At 43.9% G+C, this 18963-nt stretch overlaps 1 protein-coding gene across 37 annotated transcripts in view; it reads right to left on the bottom strand.

The window, feature by feature from the left end:
* The window catches only part of SORBS2 (sorbin and SH3 domain containing 2), a 392630-nt gene that overhangs the window by 237752 nt on the left and 135915 nt on the right, over positions 1–18963 (bottom strand). For 31 of the 37 annotated variants that reach the window (XM_078366090.1, XM_078366101.1, XM_078366130.1 and 28 more), the window contains exon 1: positions 1027–1577. The exons of the other annotated variants lie outside the window; for them this stretch is intronic. The gene's annotated coding sequence lies outside the window, so the exon portion shown is untranslated. Of the gene's footprint in view, positions 1–1026; positions 1578–18963 lie in introns of those variants that run through there. 37 annotated transcript variants of the gene reach the window in all.

The raw sequence follows: 18963 nt of genomic DNA, 5'->3' as shown, positions 1-18963 counted from the left end.
TAATCCTTACTCGGTCATTTCCTTACTAGGGATTTTGATTTCACTAACCAGTTTCAATCCACAGTAACAGCTTTGTTCCTCAGAGGCTACAAATCAAGGAAATAGTCACTACAAGGCAACTCCTCCTGTAATTCAGGGTCTGTGCTGTTATTACAAAGCAACTGGCAGCAAACATTTCCTCCACGTACGAGCGCACATCTATGTGAGCTGTGTGGCGTTTTCGGTTTCACTCTATCTCTGAAACCTATCTGCTGGTGAGAAAAACCGTGCAAGAAAACAAGTTTTACCGCCACATACCTCAGCTGTCCTAGAACTCAATGCAGAGACTTCGCTTCCTTTCTTTCCTTGGATTCTGAGCCGGGGGAGCACAATGCGGGTGTTGTGCTCTGGGCTAGCTAGGCATGCAGACACTCAGACAGGAGGTGTGAACGGCTTCCAATGCCTACACCGTCTACACTGTTTGCTTTACAACTACCCCAAAGAGATCAAACAGGACACCAAGACCCTCAGTCCAGAGTAAGCAAGTACAGAATCCACTGGCGATGACGACCTACGTAGAGAACAGAATTCTTTAAGCGTGTACATAGGTGTGTTAAGAGTTAAATAAATCATTTTCGAGGCGTAAAAAGAAATGCTTCACAATTTATGTGCCACTGCTTTTCCATGGAGTTCTCTGAATATAAGTCAAAGTGCAGGTCACAAAAGAATCCATTGTTCGCAAGCGAGAAATGTTGTTGGCTGCGAAGAGGGTTCAGAACAAGCCATCGTGGTCTGTTAAAACAGCAGATACTTATTTTAAACCCCACAGCATAACAACAATGTTTTTTATCTTCCAATTGTTAGAACCAAAATTCACGGAAACAACTCTATGCCTCTGATACTATTTTCTAGAAATGTGTGTGTGTCGATGTGTCTGTGTCTGTTTGTTTGGTAAATCCAAACCACACAATCGATGTAAATCTTTCACGCTGAGTTTTGCCCCAGTTATTTTTATGCTGTGCTTTCAGAAAGGTCAAAAAAGCTTACCTCTGTTAGAGTAGTGGGAAGCCCCTTCTCCGCCTCAGCCTCAGCCTGCAGGCTATGCCCTGGGAGCCCACAGTTTGTTAACAGGAAGCAGGTAAACTGGGGAGCGTCCGCCTGCGTTCCAGTCCAGCGCCCGTCCGAGCACACACCTGCTTTTTCAGACCTGCCGCTCATGTGCCACAGCCACGCACAGGACCAGCCTCAGCAGAGGGCAACACCCTCCGTTTGGATCCCTCGTTTTCAGGGTGAGTGGCTAGGGAGCTGCTGAGATAATGTTGCAGGGAAAGCTTGCCTTCCCAAGACAAAAACCTTTGCTGCTGCCTGATAGCAGACACGCAGCATTATCACTCTGCATTCCACATTCTCCAATCAGCTAATTGGAACAGCAGTCAACAGCCTGTCCAAATGGCAGCTTGCAGGCCTGCGTGGCTGTGATCATTGTGTATTAATATGCCCATTGCTTCTGTCTTCCCCGAAGAGATGTATAAAAGAGGCTTCTTCCAGGGGGAGGCTCAGCAGAATATGCCACACTGTTTTCCATAAGTAAAATGGCTGGTCCTCTCAGCACCGCTGCAGACAGCTCATTGGGTTCCACTGGCTTTTCGTAGCCATAGCAACAACCAACAGACAGACTTAGCAGGCATGGCTGATCATGTGCAGCACACCCACACAGCTTGTTAATTTCTTTTCATCAAACTCATCATTTTTTTTGAGGAGGGTAGCTTCTGTTATCCTTCTACACATTTCACGGATAGTACAAGTGCTCTGATTTTTCCGCTCTCCTGAAGAACTCTTTTTTATCTAAGCCAGGGCTATGTATGAAACAGAGGAAGTGAAGCCCTATTAATGGCTATCCAGGTTAATAACATGCAAATCACTTGACAGACCCTAACTGGAAGCATTGTCTAAAGTCCTACCTTCCAGTCATATAATGAGTGCAGAGCAGAGCTGCAAAGTTGTTTTTAAATGATAATCTTGTAGCCACTTAATTTAAACTAAATCCTGTGCTTTGTTCTGTAGGGCCAGAATAGTAAGTAAATCAGGTAGACTACTGTAATAAGATCTATCCATTTGCTTACGACTCATCTGATTATTTTAAGATGTTTTTTATGCAATTTAAAATAGAATTTTTAAAAAATTCCATTGTTTTACTGCAGAAAATGATTCTTTAACTCAATCTTATTTGTAAATTAAGAATTCTTCAAAAAAAACCGGAACCTAATTAAAAATTCTTTGACTTTAAACATTACCTTCAAGGCAAGAATAGTTTTACTTCCTTAGTAAGGTGGCTCACATTCCACCCTTCCATAAAATTTCACCTCCTCTGGGAATCTCCCATGATTAATGCCATTAACAACTTAAATCTTCTGCAAAACCCCCAGCCTTTTCTTCTTTTTCGGTACCGTCTGGCCACCAAGGCACTGTCCCATTAATTTTGTTTCTAACAATCTGTTTGAAAGAGTTATGTTCGCACTTTGGACTTGCAAATACAGATGTTTTATTTGCTAAGTAGTCATTGATTTAGGATTCTGTTAGGTTTGCGTTTCTCTACCCATGTTAACACTCCCACCTTCAGTATTAATCCCCACATTTTGACCGTGTAGGAATCCTGTGGATGTAGATTTGGGGATGCCCGCTCCCTTTCCTCCCTAGCCAGATTCATGTTAGGTAGGTTTGAGTGCCCAGGATCAGCCAGTCCATTGAAGACAAGTGGGTGGAGCTTTCCTGCTGGGGAGAGTTCTCACCCCTTCAGATCACCTCAAGCCAGTCTGCCTCTTCTCACTGCACTTCCCTTCCCTGAAGTTATCTTGCATTTGCTGCTGCTGAGTGTGCCCCCACCTTCACCCTCAGCCTCCCATTCTCCTCTTCACTGCCCACATTTCAGAATCCTGCATTACACACCATTTCATGCTTCCTTGCCCTGCAGATGCTGCTACTATTGAAAAGCTTCTCAGTCTGACTGCTCCTCACCCCAGCACTGTAACCCCCATCCTTACCTGCTCCTCTGTCTTTCAACACCTGGCCCGAAATGACCACCTCACTAGTGACTCTCCCAGGTGGAGTATGAGCGACGTCTTCCATGCCTCGCCTGTATTGGGGTCCACCTCTGCAATTACAGGCCTTGTCATGCGCTGCTGAGTTCTTAGGAATTCTCCTTCTAGGTCTGACTCCCAGACTGTTCTGGCAGCTCCTGGCCATGTCTTCTTTGCCTTCCATGCTTGAAATAGTCTAGTTTCTCAGTACCTTTGAGTGAGGACCTACAGCTCTGTATGAAGAGGTACTGAGGACTGGATGGTGAAGTCTGTGTTTTAATTCCCATTTCAATGTCACACATTTGTTGACTTATCACTTCAGAAGAATTCAAGAGATTTTGAGAAAATGTTGGCAGGTTACAGAAGGATGTCGGGAAAACTCTAGGTTCATTTGATGTTTTGGGGGGCTGTTCTTTTCATTGTGTGCCTGAAAATGTCTCTATACCCTCACACTTGATTGACTGCTTGGCAAGGTATGAGGATCTCTGGCCGTGGCTCACGACTTACTCCCAGGGCTTTGGGAGGCTGAGCCAGGCGGATCACTTGAGCCCAGGAGTCTGAGACCAACCTGGGCAACAGACCCCATCTCTACAAAGAAAAAAAAAAAAATTCAAACAATTAGCCAGGTGTGGTGGTGCACACTGTGGTCCCAGCTACTTTGGAGGCTGCAACAGGAGGACTGGTTGAGCCTGGGAGGGCGAGGCTGCAGTGACCGTGGTCACACTGCTGCACTCCAGCTTGCAGCAGAGGGAGACCCTGTCTTTGTTTTTTACTAAAAAAAAAAAAAATCTCTGAAGTCATTTTCCTTCAGAATTTCGAAGGCCTTCATCCCTTTTCTCATATCTCCTCTTCCCCCACACCTCTAATTCCTGCTCCTCCAAAGAGAACTGGAACCCCCCGAGGCCGCACTGAATGGAACTGGGAAGCTGGCAGAACCTGAGACTAAACCCTTTCCCTTCTTTGCCCCCAGCTTGGCTCCCGGCTTCTCCGTTGGTCTTCCCACATCACTCCAGAGCTGCAGCTCTGCTTCCAGTGCTCTTGGCTCCTTCGCCTGCCCTAAGCCTCTCCCCTTGTAACTTCGTGTACTGGGGCCCATCAGCGTGGCGCTGCCCTAGCCCAGGCCCCTGTCAGTTATTCTCCTTCAGAACCTATTTGTTTTAAAATGTGCTAAACACAGATTTCCAAGAGATGAGTATGGTTTTTCCAGCCCATCTTTCTGAGTAAGACGAGATACCACTGATGTGGCCAGCAGCTTTATATCTGGACCGCCCTGTGCCTTGGTCCAGTCAGCTATGACAAGGACACTTGGCCTCATCTAGTGTTAAAATTTTGCTAATATGATAGGTGCAGAGTAATAGCTCATTACTGTTGAACTTGTGTTTCTCTATTTACTGACAAACAGAATACCTTTTCATTCTTGGTGGCTTTTGGGGTTTCCTCTTCTGTAAAATTTTCCCTTCATAGTTTTTGCCTGTTTTCTCTATTGAGATTGTCTTAGTGTGGAATTTTAAACAAAATGGTCATAACAAGTTTATATATATATTTAATGTTTATATATATATTTAATATATATTTAATGTTTATATAAATATTTAAATATTATAATTAAATTTGTCATATTATTAAAAGTTATTGGGCAGGTGCGGTGGCTCACGTCTGTAATCCCAGCACTTTGGGAGGCCGAGGTGGGTGGATCACGAGGTCAAGAGATCGAGACCATCCTGGTCAACATGGTGAAACCCTGTCTCTACTAAAAATACAAAAAATTAGCTGGGCATGGTGGCGCGTGCCTGTAATTCCAGCTACTCAGGAAGCTGAGGCAGGAGAATTGCCTGAACCCAGGAGGCGGAGGTTGCGGTGAGCCGAGATCGTGCCATTGCACTCCAGCCTGGGTAACAAGAGCGAAACTCCGTCTCAAAAAAAAAAGTTATTAAGATATCCACTAACATATAAAGGGAGCCCTATAATTCACACCGCTAGTTGCTTTGTTTTTTATTATGAAATGAAAATACAGAGTGTGTGAGAATCTTCACTCAGAAATTATTTTCAGTATGAACACACAGACTACCATACCATAATATACTTTTCTAAAACAAATATTTGTTTAGAAGGATTTTCAAACAAATATAATGCTATCAGAGAATACATAGACACACATATGTGCTCTAATAGTACACACACACACACACACACACACACACACGGAGAGAGAGCTATTTATTTTTCTAGCTTCTGTTTTGAGTTACACCGTGTACGCGCCTACACATCAATCAATCTACCTATCATCTGTCTATCGTCTACTGAAGGCAAACACAGATGTTCAGAATACTAACACCTGATGAATCTTAAGTGAGGATATTTTCAGTTTCTTTCACCATTCTTTCCACTTTTCTATAAGTTTAAATTTTTTGTTTTTAAGACACAAAGTTTAAAAAAATGAAACAAAATGAGAATAAAATAGTGTTTAGAACAGACACAGATTGAAGGTTACTTGATGGGGACATAACTGTCTATCAGAGTTGAAACGAAAGAGCTCGGTAAGTTATGGAGTAAGTGAAGTGACTGCTACTGTTGTTATTATGAGGCAGCCACTTTGGTAGAGCGTATTGGAAACATAACTTTGCGCTTCCTTAAAATAAGTTTGCTATTTCCCTACATTTACTGCTTCCCTGTATCCTCATCTGAAACCATTCATCCTCTGGTTCATATTTTGAAATCCTTATTAGTCTGGTTCCTTAATTCAGCAAGATGCCATTGCTTGAAGCAATAGGCTCTTGTCTAGTCGCATCTGCTGCTGTGGACTCCACAGCTGGGACCCACCAGATCTGGCCCGTGGCACAACAAAGAGGCACTTCGTGTGACTTAACTTAGAGACTGGAGTTTAAGCATGGCTTGTGAGATAGCAGAGACTTTTATAAAGCTTAGATTGAATTTTCTAATTCCAAAAACAAATCAAATGCAATATTCCAAAGGTTATTCCTAAACCTTGCATATTTAGCTACTCTCGCAATGAAAAGAACAAAGTCAAAATAGGACGTTGGTGGGAAACGTGACAACCACCTTCAGAGGAGGAGTGAAGCATCTCAGTTAAGCAAATTGGATTTATTTCTATGATTCCAACCCCAAGAAAAACATGCTGGAAAGCAGACTGACCCACAGGCTACTAATCAAAGCCTTCATATCCCCTGAAGAAGAATGAACCTGACCCGTGTCCAGAATGACCTTTATAAATCAGAGGTGTCCAAAATCCAGACAAACACAGAAGAGTTGAGGGTTTTTGGAAATTCACTTATCAAATGAATTTGAAATGAGTAAATGATCACAGAAGAACAAAACCTCACCAGAGGGCAAATAATAAGAAGGTAAACATCAGCAATATAAAACTGTTTAAAAAACTAGATAGAAAGCAAAACCTAGTAACATAAAAATACTGTGTGTGTAGCCCATTAGTAGTTATTAGAACCTTCTAGAAGTTCCATATACTCTCTAGTTTAAGAGGAATGAAGAAAATGTGGCAAGAGGTACAGGAAGAAGTTTTGCTAGTCCTATGTCTGGAAGGCCTGATCTTCACTGGCTAATAAAAACAACATTGTTTTAAATATTTCAGGTTTTTCAAGCTTTGGGCTTGCAAATGACTATGATTGCAGCAGCTGACAGGAACTACTTTATTTTAAAGTGTGTTAATATGTGTCAGTACCAAGTAGGAAAAAAATAATGTTATCCAGTAGTAATAAAAGAAAACAAAACCCCACAATTAACCCCTCCCACAGCCCTGCTAAGCAATCTCAAACACACAAATACATCTTGCTGTGGCTAAAGAAAGGACTCCTGGCTTTTATTAAACCTGCAGTGTGAGAGATTCTGTGAGCAACTCGGAAAAGCTGCAGTTGCTCCCAAGGAATTTGACTGTTTATGCTTCATAATGATAAGCTTAAAAAGCGACCTGGAAAGAGTAGGGCTGGCAGCTTCACGCTCCTGTGAGGGGCCACGCTTTGTTCTTGGAGAGGCACTCTGACCACATTAACAGAGTGTATCTCTCATGACCTTTCCCACTTAGCATTGTGTCCTGTGGCAGCAGCGGCCCCCAGGTACTTCCGGGCAATGTGCCACCATACCCGGTACAGAAAAAGCACCAGGCTCTGCCGTCACGGCATTATTGAATTAGTAACGAAACACACCAGGCTTAGCAAACAAAGCCTGGCAAGAAGGATTTTAAAACAAATGCTTCTGGTTTCACCTGAGCCACTGAAACAAAGTATGAAGCACTGGGTGAAACTGGCCAGCTTCTGTAAACCCTGAAGAGGCTCATGTTAAAGCCCTCAGGAGTCAAATGCGCAAATCTCAGAGAGGTGAAAATTAGAGGGTCACCTTGTGTCCTCTAGAAGTGTTTCTGAAACACATGATCAGTAAGATTCATTGATCAAGGTAAAAAGATGGGCCCGAGTGTTGTATTAATACAACATTTTAGAATCCAGTGGACCAATACGAAGTGGAAAATATTTTTGAAAAACAAAAATCCTCAATCCACACTGGGAATAGTAGATGGTCAGTTAAAGGCCTACCAGGGAGAGCACATGCAGCTAGGAAAACTGAACTATGCATGCTTACAGAATGTCGCATGGGAGCCATAACCCGGAACGGTAATCCTTTTACCAAGGCTACCCAGATCAGAATCCAATGCCTATGTTTTAAAAGTCAGACTCTGGCATCCTAATTGCCGGATCATTGCTTTGAAATGAGAACGTTCTTCTGGATATTCCTACATCAAAGGAAGATGATTAACTTTAGAAACATTCCTTGTGAGGTTTAAAGTAGCATGAAAAATCATTTCACAACCAGGTTTCCTGAGGCATGAAGGTGGATTGAAAAAATTCGTCTAAGAGCTGACACCTGAGCTGCATCTTGAAGGATATGGAGAACTTAATGAAGGATAGACATAGGAAAGAGTCCATAAGCCAAGAGAATAACGGGAACCATGTTTAAGAGATGTGAGACGGCTTGGAATGTGTCCTTTCAAAGAAGATCTATGAAAAAGTCTTTTTTTGAGATGGTGGTTCATTCTTGTTGCCCAGGCTGGAGTGCAATGGTGCGATCTCTTTCACCACAACCTCCACCTCCTGGGTTCAAGCGATTCTCCTGCTTCAGCCTCCTGATTAGCTGGGATTACAGGTGTCCACCACCACGCCCGGCTAATTTTTTTTGTTTTTGTTTTTAGTAGAGATGGGGTTTCTCCATGTTGGTCAGGCTGGTCTCAAACTCCTGACCTCAGGTGATCTGCCTGCCTCAGCCTCCCAAAGTGTTGGGATTACAGGCATGAGCCATTGTGCCCGGCCAAAAATTTTAAACTCAACAATTGGAAGCAAAACTCAAGTTGCGCTTCAATTTTTGGTAACACATGAAAAAGTCTTATCACAGGATTAGGACTGGCTGCATAGAAGAGAACGCTCAAATAACAGTGCTTAAACAAGACAGAGGTATATTGTTCTCTCACCTGAGGAAGTGAGAAATAAGCAGTTCAAGGCTAGTAGAAAATTGGCCTTATGATTATCAGGACTCCAGCTCCTACTCTCTATTCTGCCATCTTTTGAAACTGGTTTCAATCCTCAAGAATTCTCATGGTCCAGAATGGCTACTTGTGCTCCAATCATCACGTCCATGTTCCAGGCAAGAAGAGGAGAGGGAGAGCCAAGGGGCCCATTTTCCACCTGAGTTGGCCTCTTTGGAAGAGCTTCCCCCCAACTCCCACCTGGCACTTCTGCTGATACCTCATTGCATCCTGAGTGACAAGTAAGTCTCAAAAATGCAGTCTTTCAGCTGGGCGCCGAGTGGTCCCAGGTAAGTCAGTGTTCTACTATTGAGAAATAAATTGAGAAGAGGAAGTGGATGGACAATCAGCTGCCTCTACCACCTCATGTCAGTCTGGATATAAAGAAAGTACTATCTCATTTCTTGATATTGTCACTGAGCCTTCGGTCCTGGCTGGTCACTTATCAGTGCAGGGATCCTCCAGGCTGACTCGGTGGCCTTCCTTGATTACCACATGGGGCTGTCCTTGCCTACCCAGACCCTGTGCTTATGCTCTCAGCACAGACTCAAGGTATTGCCATCTCTCCTTATGCTGGTTTCATGTCAATATCTCAAAGTATACTTGTTCATTCACTTATGGAACAAATAAATGGTGTGGATTCAAATATTTTGCAATTTGTTAGCTGTGTGATATGCAAATTACTTAACCTCTTTGTGCTTCAATTTCCTCATTAATAAGGATGATCAGATTATCTAATTCTGAGGCTGTCGTGGCAGTTAAACGAATTAGTATAAAATGGTATTAGGTTTTGTTTTGAATTTTGTATCTTTGATTTATGGTTCAGCTCTGGGTGGGCACAGACCTCTGGGACCTTCTAATACAGTAAGAAACATCAGCTGGCCATAGACCAGAGCGACAAAAGCAACACAAATGCACGTGCGCGTCAAGACAGTGGTCCAGACGGCGAGGGCCAGTGGGCTCCAGCAGAGGAGAAGCAGGCGCTAATGTCCTGAGTGGGAACTTCAGCTGGACCGCGCAGGCCTGTGTGAACAGTTGGCTGGAGGCCTTTTCACTCCTGCCTTCTGCCTTCCTTCCTGGCGGGTGTCCTCCCCACCCTCTAATATAAATCGGCACCAGTTTCCCTTTGTCTCGGTAACCCCAGTTCTTTCCCTCATTTAACCCTTTCATAAAATCTAGTGGGGACTTTATGGACCAGATGCCAAGGGGCTGCCAGGGCAGGGCTGGCCTTCAGAAGAGGCGCATGGTATGCCCAAGTCCTGCAGCTAGGGAAGCAGTAGGGAGCTGGGACCACAGCGGGACAGGGACAGAGGCTAGGGAGCAGCATGTGCAGACACCTTGCCTGCGGGAGGCACCATAGGAGGCCTTGCAGACAGCCTCTCAGGCGACTCAGAGGGCCCTGGGCGCGGTGGCTCGCACCTGTAATCCTAGCGCTTGGGATGCCGAGGCAGGATCGCAAGGTCAGGAGTTAGAGACCAACCGGGCTGAGATGGTGAAACCCCATCTCTACTACAAGTACAAAGATTAGCCGGGCATGGGGGCAGGCGCCTGTAATCCCAGCTACTCGGGAGGCTGAGGCAGGAGAATCGCTTGAACCTATGGGGCAGAGGTTACAGTGAGCTGAGATTGCGCCACTGCACTCCAGCCTGGGCAATAGAGTGAGACTCTGTCTCAAAAAAGAGAAAAGAGCCACCTTGTTCTTTAAGACTTCTGAGCAGAGTCCTGGCTGTCCTGGGATGTCACGCATCGCAGTTATGTTTGCTTGTGCTTTTATTCACTCAGTCTCTGTCTGTCCTGTGAGATTCGGAACGGCAGGACAGCAGGGACACTTTCTGTCTTGTCTTCACCCCATTTCCAGGGCTCAGCATCGTACCTGGAGTGTGGATACGGAGGTGGCGAATGAACAAATGAGTGAACGAGAGGGCCACGTGAGTCCCAGGTGAATGAATTCTATCTGCCCCTTAAGGCCATCCCTCGATTCAATCCGACGAACAGGTCTTTAACTTGAACTAACCCAAGGGTCAGATTGTTAAAAGTACTGGCCACTGCTGGGTGGGTGACAGAACAAATAGTGACTTCCAATGCCCAGGGAGCAGGGGCAGCAGAGAGAGCAAATGAACAGTCCCCGAAGTTCATGAAGGGGCCACACGTGAGCTGAGCCAAGTGGCTGAAGAGGAGTTTGCCTATCCACAAAGCCAGGGACAGGACTTCCAGGTGGAGGAAGTGGCAGCTGTGACTGCAGAGAGACAGGAAGCAAAGGCAGTGCCAGGGAGGGCAAGAGGTGGCACGTCACTGAGGCCTGGGTGGCATGTCACCAAGGTCTGGGCTATGGCAGGAAGCAGAGGAGGGAGGTGGACAGGGTAGATGGGTCACTGTTTGTCAAACACCTTGTTCTTCATGGTAAGAACGTTGGACCTTGTCTTCCGGGAAATGGCAAGCCAGCATAGAGTTGGTTTTTTTTTTTTTCTTTTCTTTTTTTGAGATGGAGTCTTACTCTGTCTCCTAGGCTGGAGTGCAGTGGCTTGATCTCAGCTCATTGCAACCTCCACCTCCTGCGTTCAAGGGATTCTCCAACCTCAGCCTCCTGAGTAGCTAGGATTACAGGTGTGTGCCACACCTAGCTAATTTTTGTATTTTTAGTAGAGATGGGGTTTCACCATGTTGGCCAGGCTGGTCTTGAACTCCTGACCTCAGGTGATCTGACTGCTTCGGCCTCCCAAAGTTCTGGGATTACAGGCGTGAGCCACTGCACTCAGCCCCACCATCAAATTTTAAAAAGAGCCCAGGTGTGATCATTCTTACATTTTGGAAAAATAGCTCTAGGACCCATTTACCAGGGAAATATGCTTTCATGGAGTAATTCACAGGGTTTGATGTTTTGGTCACTTTTATTACTCGTCATTATTACAAAACATTTGTCAAACACCTTCTCCTGTGCAAGGTATTCATACTGGTTGCCTAAGGAGGTATCAACAAAATGAAGAACCCATAAATGACAAGACGTACCACTATTTTCTGTTCCGCTAAAAAGAAAAAATACGGTTGCCAATGGGATTGTAACATAACGTGAGTTTTTAAGCCATTATTCGTCGGAAGAGATCTTTCAAATGTATTGAGATTAAATTTCATCCTCTAACACTCTGTGTATAGAAAAAAGAAAAATGAAATTAGTTGGTTACAATAGTCTCGAAATTCTTCACCTTCAGCGTTCGGCGCTTCTCGATGACGATAATATTTAGGGTTTGATAATCATCCTCACGTTTCCCCAGTTGGCATGCAGCAGGGTCACCGGGAAAAGCGGAGGAAATGGAAGCCTGAACCGTTCCAGGAAGTCTGGAGCTCTGTGTTCCTTATTGGTAACTAAAAGATCCTGAGACCCCAAAGATGAGGAAACGCTGTCCAGGGCATCCGGAGAGATGGCACACAGTGCTTCTGAAGTGGGTGCCCTGCTTCTGTTTTCAGTATTTTCGGTATTTTTTTGTATTCACTGACTTTTCACAGACACGCATAAGGTTGACATGGCTGCCATGTGCCTGGCAGAGACATTGCTCCTGGGATATTACGAAAGAAATAGGATTGGAACTTGACAAAATATGCAAGAAGTGCATTAATGATAACACCTTGACTTCTATGATCAGGGACTGACTAAATAGATCGCGGCACATCAACAGCACGGGAGAGGCTCAGTGTTGAAACTGTTGATGCTGTAGAATGACATTTTCCACAGTCTGTTCCAGGACAGGCTATTCTACAAGGGCACCATGGGCAGAGCAAGGGAAATCCTGCAAACCACGCTCCCGCCCTAGGGTTTCGGAGTGTGCCTCAGCATTCTGAAAGTTCTGAGAATGCTGGGAGCATAAAGATTTTATGTTTTAACCTAGAACTTTCCAATTTATGGCATTAAAGAAAGGAAAATAAAATAAGAATTCGAGACCCCAATTCACAATGGCAAAGGAAAAAATTAAGCTGAAAGCTGAGCCAGGCAGGAAGCAGCCTTTCCTACCATTCCTAAGCGACAGCTACAGACAGAAGGTTCACTATCTCCACAGGGAGCTACTCTACGTTCCCCTTGTCTTATGTACGCTGCTGATTTACGGAGTATCAGAGGAACATGTGTTGACCCTTCCCCTGCCTGCTCCTTTCCTCCTGCAACAAGTCGATTCAGTGGTGTGACCAAACCTTCCTTCTTTCCCCTCTGGCTTGGTTTTTCCCTTTGAATACTGAAGCCCCCAAAACCATCTTTGGAGAAGGCCTGTCTCCCACGCATGTCCTTAGCCTTGGCACAATAAACTTCTAAATTGATTGAGACCTGTTTCAGACACTTTTTGGTTTACAATTGTTCACATTGTATTTTAAATAAATACCACCAATAAGAAACCCATAAAAATGTATGGCGGCACGATTCCATTTTGTAAGTAAAATTTTTCTACTGTCATAGAAAAAACAGTAAGGAGGTACACCCTACAAGAACAATGTTTAATAATGAGTGATTGAGTTACATATACATTTCCTTTTAATTGTGTATTCTTCAAGGAATTGACATATTTTCCGTAAGAAAACGGCTGTTAAAAATAGCAATAGTAAACTGACTTTATAAAAAGTCAAAGAAAGATTTGAGTTTTCCTGAGAGGATCTGTGGAGGAAGCACTGAGGAATATTAGAACAATTCAGTGAGAAGAGGTGGACTTGTTTTAGGAAACTTCTCAATTTCCGTGAGTCAGAAAAGAAGTGTTCTCAGTTTGAGGAACTAGAGTTCCTCGAACTCTAGTGAGAGGAAAGCAGGATGGAATACATTTGGCGTCATCTGTAATTTCACTTGGTCCTTTTCAAGGTCTTGCATGCATGAAATAGAACATTTTAAATGAACAAGTCAGGCTGGTTTGTCTGTGGTTTGATATAAAGGCCAAGCAGAGAAGTCAGCTGACTGGAGCTCAGAAATTTGTGAAGCTGCTAAGAGAAGCTAGGTACTAAGAGAAGCTTAGGTACTAAGAGAAGCTAGGTACTAAGAGAAGCTTAGGTACTAAGAGAAGCTAGGTACTAAGAGCAGCTTAGGTACTAAGAGAAGCTAGGTACTAAGAGAAGCTAGGTACTAAGAGAAGCTTAGGTACTAAGAGAAGCTAGGTACTAAGAGAAGCTTAGGTACTAAGAGAAGCTAGGGACTAAGAGAAGCTTAGGTACTAAGAGAAGCTAGGTACTAAGAGAAGCTTAGGTACTAAGAGAAGCTAGGTACTAAGAGAAGCTTAGGTACTAAGAGAAGCTAGGTACTAAGAGAAGCTAGGTATTAAGAGAAGCTTAGGTACTAAGAGAAGCTAGGTACTAAGAGAAGCTAGGTATTAAGAGAAGCTTAGGTACTAAGAGAAGCTAGGTACTAAGAGAAGCTTAGGTACTAAGAGAAGCTAGGTATTAAGAGAAGCTTAGGTACTAAGAGAAGCTAGGTATTAAGAGAAGCTTAGGTACTAAGAGAAGCTAGGTACTAAGAGAAGCTTAGGTACTAAGAGAAGCTAGGTACTAAGAGAAGCTTTGGTAGCTTCTTTTAGTAGTGTCACAGGGTAGGAATACCTCTTACTAGTTAGGTCATCTTGGGCAACCTACTTAACTCTTAGGGTCCTCATTTTTGGTATCAAAAGAGCTATGATTACTGCATTTGTCACCCCAGACCTGGTGACATAAAACAGCAGATGTTTTTCTCACAGTACGGGAGACAAGGCATCAGCAGCTGAGGTGTGGGGAGCGCCATGCCCTCTCCGAAGGCTCCTAGAACTCCCAGCTGCCAGCAATGTTGGTGTTTCCTGGCTTGTGGCAGCGTGACCCGCATCTCGGCCTCCATCTGCACACACGTCTTCCCCGTGTGTCTGTGTCCAGATTTCTGTTTGCTCATAAGGACAGCGGTCACTGAATGAGGGCCCACCTTAATCCCTGTGACCTCATCTTACCTTGTTACATTTACAGCGATTTCAAAGTATCTTTTGATGGGACACAATTTGACTGGGAATAGTTACAGTGTTACAGCTCTTATCCTTTTTGAGAATAAAGCTGTTGTTTCCTGCTCAGTTGGGTCTGAAAAACTAAGGCAGGGACAATTCAACTGAACTCGATTCATACATGGAGGAATTCCCAAGATGCTGGTGGAAAAGGTCAATTAAACTACGTCTCTGGATGCTTTTTTTCCTCTTTTTACTGAATTGTCTGAAAACTCCTCTGCTCGATTTAGACTGAATCTACCATGATAAAGTTGAATCAACAACAAAAAGGGATAGGTGTGATACGTTGAAAAGATCCTACCAAATCTTCTCCAGACTGATTGCTCTTTTCATTTTTATTTATTTTTATTGAGATGGAGTTTTGCTCTTGTTGCCCAGGCTGGAGTACAATGGCACCATTCTGACTCATGGCAACCTCTTTCTCCCAGGTTCAAGAGCTTCCCCTGCCTCAACCTTTCAAGTAGCTGGGATTACAGGCACCTGCCACCACACCCAGCTCATTTTTGTATTTTTAGTAGAGATGGGGTTTCACCATGTTAGCCAGGCTGGTTTTGAACTGCTCACCTCAGGAGATCCACCTGCCTCAGCCTCCCAAAGTGCTGGGATTACAGGTGTGAGCCATTGCACCTGGCCTGATTGCTCTTTTTAGAAGAATCTTCCAGAGTAATATCTCCCAACACACACCCTCATGCCAAGGTGCATCCTGGCCCCACCAGAGTGGCAGGAGGACTGATCCCTACACCTGGTTTCTGGGATTCATCGGGGGCCTCCAGGTTCTCTTTAACCGTCAGTTTCTGAGGGGAGCACATGGGATTTCATTGCATCTCCAAATACAGGCATCGCTTCTTCATTCAGGCTCTCCGGATTCTGCACCCTCGCCCGAGTATAGGTCAGGCCCTTGCGGCAGCTTCAGACCACCAGCAAGCTAAAGCGGTATTGCAGCCTTCAAAAGCCTAAAATCTCAGAGAATTATTAGGCGCATGGAGAACATCTTTATTTTTTTGTTCATTTTGTTCTGTTTTTGACCGTACTGAGTGCCATTTATAATATTCAAAACACAGTGTAATAACAGTCACTGGAATTTATTTAGCAGAGTACTACGTGCCAGGCACCAGCTACAAATGTTAGAAATATTGAATCTGTTTCTTATAGAAAACCTGCCAAGTAGAAATTATTTTCATTTGACAGATGAGAAATTAGGCTTAAAAATGTGTGACTTTCCAGGTTAAAGAATCACCTGATTTTTCTACTCTGCAAAATGTCTGACTTCAGCACCGTTTCAATGAATTGTCCATAAATGTAGCAACTCCTGTTTATTTGGATCAGATTCCCGAAAGTCGATCAGAAAGAAATGGTGACATTCCCAGTGTTTTTGTTATTTTTCTTTTTGCCATTGATCTAGGATAAGTCATTTTGATCATTTTGGTTACAGTTCCCCTGTATCAGAATAAAGGGACTATATTTTTCATTGCTCTGAGGGAGGGGAGGAAACATTACCTGGTCTAGAGGCTAAATTACCTTATCAGCAGCCGCAGCCCTTGAAAATCTAACTACAGAGTTGCTCCTGAGGTTCATGAAACCATTTGTTTCCAGCTGTTCTTTACATTGGGTCTAAGTCCACAGTGAAGAAAAGAAGGGTTGGTTTTGATTTTCTCAGTTGCGAGGACCTAGCTTGCTCAAGATTTCCTCTCTCAGTGGCTATAGAATGTCTTCACCTGAACCTCCGACAAAGTGAAACATCCCACGTCACCCCAGGGAGTCTTTCTGCGGCTAAACAAGCTGGCCTGAAAGGGGTTCAAGTCCACGGCTTACCAGCCAAACAAGAACTGCATTCAGGCACAATCTGAGTGGAGGGGAATCATGTCGTCAGGCACATTTTAATCAGCCACGCCGCATCAAACGGGGACTCAGACAAAACATTTTAAAATTCATCTTGCTACATCAGTGCATTTATATCATCACCAACATCGCTCAGAGCTCACATGCTCTGCAGAAGAAGGGGGATTTTCCCTACAGTTTTCTTTTTTAATTGAGGACTTGGTGGAAACATCTCCACTCACAGTGGTCCTCAGGCACCCTCACCTAGCTGAGGGACCGAAGCTCCCCCACCATTACCACCCGTTACTCAAGCTATCCCGGGCTACGATCAGCACAGATCCAGAGCCTTTCAGCGTGGCATGGAAATCTTTCCAGAGTTTTTTTATATAACTTTTCTTTTTTCTTTGCCTTGTGCATTATTCATAAACAAGTCATTCTAGTCTCTAAACAGAACAAGTTGGTCCCGCGAGCTACTGAGGATATGCAAATGTTCTGAAAGACGAGACCATGACTACCTTGCAAAATCAGGGCCATCAATATATACTAGTTTTCTCCTTTTTGTCCTGATCCCTTGGATTAGTAGGAAAAAATGGAAGGATAAGGGGCCAATGAAATCACACTAATATATTCAACAAATGCTTTTTTCTGATTTCTGTGATGTGTAGGGCACTGTAATCAGGTGAAATGACAGTAAAATGGGAATCAGAAAGCAGAATTTACTATAAAATTGATCCCTAATTACGTGACCAGGAGCAGATTCCTGACTTTATGTCCCTTGATTCTTTGATGTAGATTGAGAGTGATTTAGGCCTCTGCCCAATCACGAGCTGCTATGCAGACCAAATGTGAATCTTCTTACTTGCTAGTGTAAAGGACAGTGCTAACGAAACGCAGTGGTTTTCCTTCTCCACTGCCACCACTGTACCCCGCCCCGATACATCATCCTCCTCTGCATTAGGCTGGTTCTCTAGAAACACGGTAAGGAGGGGATTTACTGAAGGGGTTTTGGGAATGTGTCCTTAGTTGTCATATCTGTAAGGGAGCAGGAGAGGAAAAATTGGACAAAGGGAGAAAGTGAACTCTGAGAGAGCTTCAGCAGAGGCCACAGGTGCTGAGATAACACCTTCTAGTTGTCCCAAAGGAAGACAAGGAGTCTGGAGCTTGGGAGCCCTGCATCCACCCACTGCCTGCAGGCTCCCCACACGGAGAGAGGCAGTAGTGGGGGAAGCCATTCTTGGAGACAGACTCACTTGTGAGCCCTCAGCAGTGCACACTCTGGGGGGCTGGATGAGCGGATACCTTGGTTCTGAAGGGGAGAGATGAGGGATTGCAGCATTCACTAAAATCAGCATGGTACTGGTACCAAAACAGAGATATAGACCAATGGAGCAGAACAGAGGCCTCGGAGGCAACACAACATATCTACAACCATACAATCTTTGATAAACCTGACAAAAACAAGCAACGGGGAAAGGATTCCCTGTTTAATAAATGGTGTTGGGAAAACTGGCTAGCTATGTGCAGAAAGCAGAAACTGGACCCCTTCCTGACACCTTACACTAAAATTAACTCCAGATGGATTAAAGACTTAAACATAAGACCTAATACCATTAAAAACCCTAGAAGAAAAATCTAGGCAAAACCATTCAGGACACAGGAGTAGGCAAGGACTTCATGACCAAAACAGCAAAAGCATTGGCAGCAAAAGCCAAAATAGACAAATGGGACCTAATCAAACTCCACAGCTTCTGCACGGCAAAAGAAACAGTCATTAGAGTGAATTGGCAACCAACAGAATGGGAAAAAATTTTTGCAGTCTGAATATCTGACAAAGGGCTGATATCCAGAATTTACAAAAAACTAAAACAGATTTACAAGAAAAAACCAAAGAAGCCTATTCAAAACTGGGTGAAGGATATGAACAGACACTTTATAAAAGAAGACATATATGAGGCCAACAAACATATGAAAAAATGCTCATCGTCACTGGTCATTAGAGAGATGCAAATCAAAACTACATTGAGATACCATCTCACACCAGTTAGAATGATGATCATTAAAAAAATCTGGAGACAACAGATGCTGGAGAGGATGTGGAGAAATAGGAACACTTTTACACTGCTGGTGGGAGTGTAAATTAGTTCAACCATTGTGGAAGACAGGGTGGCGATTCCTCAAGGCCTTAGAAATAGAAATTCCATTTGATCCCAGCAATCCCATTACTGGGTATATATCCACAGGATTATAAATCATTCTACTATAGGGACACATGCACATGAATGTTCATTGCAGCACAGTTTACAATAGCAAAGACCTGGAATCAACCCAAATGCCCATCGATGATAGACTGGACAGGGAAAGTGTGGCACATATACACCATGGAATATTATGCAGCCATCAAAAATGATGAGTTCGTGTCCTTTGTAGGGACATGGATGAACCTGGAAACCATTATTCTCAGCAAACTGACACAAGAACAGAAAATCAAACATCGCATGTTCTCACTCATAGGTGGGTGTTGAACAATGAGAACACATGGATAATAACGGGAGGGGAGCATCAC

This window comes from Callithrix jacchus, chromosome 3 (genome assembly GCF_049354715.1).
Source record: "Callithrix jacchus isolate 240 chromosome 3, calJac240_pri, whole genome shotgun sequence".
Taxonomy (NCBI): domain Eukaryota; kingdom Metazoa; phylum Chordata; class Mammalia; order Primates; family Cebidae; genus Callithrix; species Callithrix jacchus.
The sequence above is the reverse complement of the archived record's forward strand: the minus strand, read 5'-3'. Positions and strand labels throughout refer to the sequence as shown.